Source organism: Pelodiscus sinensis, chromosome 30 (genome assembly GCF_052426305.1).
Source record: "Pelodiscus sinensis isolate ZL-2025 chromosome 30, ASM5242630v1, whole genome shotgun sequence".
Lineage (NCBI taxonomy): Eukaryota > Metazoa > Chordata > Testudines > Trionychidae > Pelodiscus > Pelodiscus sinensis.
The window spans coordinates 14,589,740-14,593,053 of record NC_143081.1 but is presented as its reverse complement, the minus strand read 5'-3'; the positions used below and the strand labels follow the sequence as shown (position 1 = coordinate 14,593,053).

The following is a 3,314-nucleotide window of genomic DNA, read 5'->3' as shown; positions in this document are numbered from 1 at the left end:
GTTGGGAATTGCTACAGGGTAGATGGAACTGTGTTGGAATTCTAAACACCAGTCACTTCCAGTCGATGGACTTGGGCGTGTTATCTAGATTGGTGGATACTTTTATCGGACACGTGGGCTACGTCTACACTGGCCCCTTTTCCGGAAGGGGCATGTAAATTTCACCTATCGTCGTAGGGAAATCCGCGGGGGATTTAAATATCCCCCGCGGCATTTAAATAAAAATGTCCGCCGCTTTTTTCCGGCTTTTAAAAAAGCCGGAAAAGAGCGTCTACACTGGCCCCGATCCTCCGGAAAAAGCGCCCTTTTCCGGAGGCTCTTATTCCTACTTCAAAATAGGTGTGGTGAGATGTCACGGCTCGGGACTTTAAAACGGTGTGGCCCAGCATTGCACTGCTCAGTTCGGCACATGGTCTGGAGCCTGGGCCGGGGTTGCGGCCACCCTGTACACTGGAAGGCAGAAGGTGGATGGCAGAGGAAGAGGCTTGTGCTGAGGGGAGGGGGGCAGGTCAGGAGAAGAAAAGGGAAGGCACCAAGGGACAGCGTGGAGGAGACCCAAATGCCAGGGGGCCAAGCATAGACAATGAGGAAAAGGGAAGGAGGGGAGGTGTCTGTGGGAGGGGGGACAGGGTGATGATGGGAGAGGAGAGGGTAAGGGCATTGGGTGCTAAAGGGGGAGGGGAAGGTGCTGGGAGAAGGCGTGAAAGAAGGGGTGGGCATGAGGAAGGCGGGGATGGAGCAAAGCATGTGTGGCGGCACAGAGGCATGGGGGAATGGGGGCAGAGGGTGGTGAGGGGGTGGGCATCAGGGAAAAAGGGGGGCAGAGCCAGTGAGGGAAGGGGGAGGCACCAGGGGGGTGCAGGGCTAAGGGAAGGTGCAGGTGCCAGGGGATTCTGGGGGTGAAGCAGAAGGGCAGACACCTGCAGAGGAGGAACCAGCACCAGAGGATAGAGGCAGGGCTGGTGCGTAGAGGGAGGTGTCAGGAGAGGGGATGAGGAGGGGTAGCTCACATGATCAGAGTGGGGCTACTGGAGGAGTGGGTATGGGGGGACGCCTTTTTTCTATTTTTTCTCCAAAAGGGCGCCCCACAAAATTGTGCTGCCCTGGGCCCCGCAAAACTCTTATCTGCCCCTGGTGGTAGGACCTGCTCCGGGTTTCCAGGGTAGCCAATAGCACAACTTGACTGTTTACTCCATCAATATTTTCTCTTTCTAGACACATATTATGGAGAAAGCAGAAGGAAGGAATCAAACGCTCATCATGGAATTCATCCTCCTGGGATTTGGGGATATTGGGGAATTTCAGCCCCTTCTCTTCCTGCTGTTTCTAGCAATCTACCTTGTGACGTTGTCTGGGAACCTCCTCATCGTTGCACTAGTGGTGGTCGATCCCCGTCTTCACGTCCCCATGTACTTCTTACTGGGGAACTTGTCCTGCGTGGAGATCTGTTACACCTCCACCTTCCTGCCCCGGCTGCTGGCCAGTCTCCTGACCGGCGACAGAACCATTTCTGTTAAGGGTTGCCTGGTGCAATTGTATTTCTTTGGTGCCCTATCATCTACGGAATGTCTGCTGCTCACGGCCATGTCCTACGATCGATATTTAGCCATCTGCCACCCCCTCCGCTATGCTGCATTAATGAATGGCCCGGTGTGTGGCCAGCTGGTGGCCGGGTCCTGGACGAGTAGTTCTCTGAGCTGCTCCATAGTCATTATTTTCTTGTTACAATCAACGTTTTGTGATGCCAAAGAAATTGACTATTTCTTCTGTGATTTTTCACCCGTGGTTAAGGTGTCTTGTGGTGACACCCGGACGCTGCAGCTGGTGACATCTATTATCTCAAATACAGGGGCACTTGTGCCCTTCCTACTGATCCTCACATCCTACATTTGTATCATCGTCACCATCCTCAAGATCCCATCCAGCACCGGGAGGCGAAAGGCCTTCTCCACCTGTTCCTCCCACCTCATCGTGCTGACCGTGTTCTATGGGGCCGTGATCACTGTCTATGTGTTTCCAACAGCCAACACGCCCAAGATCCTGCGCAAAATATTTTCCGTTTTTTACACCGTCCTGACCCCCATGATTAACCCCGTCATCTACAGCCTGAGAAACAAGGAGGTGAACGATGCGTTCAGAAAAGCTGTTCTCAAACTGGCTGCTCTCAGACACAGGCATAAACTCTGAAAGGACAAATTGTAGCCAATAGAAAAATAGAGATGAACTAATGTAGTTGCTTAGATATTGTCCATTTGAGTCTTTCTTTCAAGGTATTCCTACAAAACTTGATTGCCTCAGAGATGGCCTGTATGAAAGTGGTTTAGCTTTTTTCAGACCTGTGTTTCAATAAAGCACGTTACTTCATTCATCTGAATGTGAACACCAGTGTTCTAATTCCACCCAGAGCGTCATGTCTTTTGTGGGGTTCTGGGTCTCTTCCACGGAAGCTGGTTAGAAAGAACTATACACCTATCTCATAGTGCTGGAAAAGACCATGAGAGATCAAGGAGTGCAATCACAGTAGGACCAAATACCATCCCTAACAGGCTTACTCCAGATCCCTAAGTGGCTTCCTCAAGTATTGAACTCACAACCCTGTGTTTAGCAAGCCAATGCTCAAACGACTGAGCTATTCCTCTCTGCTATGGTCATACTTCACTTAATAGGACCCTCTTAATAGGACTTGGAGGAGTAGGTGACCCACGTTGCTGTCACAGCGAGTGGGGAGTTTGGGTTGGTTTGTGTTCTATGCCGATCTGTAGCTGGGTGGGATGGGGCATCTGTCCCGCATTGGCCCTTTAAGGGGTTAAAACCCAGCCTGGGAGAGGGCTGGAGCCTTTGAACCCTGGAGCCAGCAGCTGTGGCCAGTATGAGCCAATTAGGGCCAGCTGAGGGCAATATAAATAAAGGCTCCTGGAGGGAAAACAGACACTCTTGTTCTGGCTGGAGAGTGGGAGGGTCCTGGCTGCCAGGGAAGCTAGGGGCTGCCTGAGCCAGAACAGGGCTGGGGAGAGGGAGGCGGTGCTGGGGATCCCTGGCTAAGTGAGCTCCCAGGCTGCGGGGCCTGAAATAAGGCCAGAGAACACTAGGGCTGTAGTTACAGCAGGCCTGGGGAGAGGCAGGCAGAGCTGGGGACCTCTGGCCAGGCGAGCTCCCAGGCTGCAGGGTCTGGGACAAGGCCTCAAGATTGCAGGGGGGACGGCCTGGGCAGGTGAAGGCAGTAGGTCCTCACCCTTTTGCCAATGCTCAGTGGCCGTGTCAGGCTGCTGGTTGCTTCTGAGGAAGGGGCAAGATGACGACTGGCCGTGGGTCAC

At 53.1% G+C, this 3,314-nt stretch overlaps 1 pseudogene; it reads left to right on the top strand.

The window, feature by feature from the left end:
- The first annotated feature begins 1,224 nt into the window (after window positions 1-1,224).
- LOC102456840 (olfactory receptor 11A1-like) lies at window positions 1,225-2,209 on the top strand (annotated as a pseudogene).
- Window positions 2,210-3,314: the final 1,105 nt, after the last annotated feature.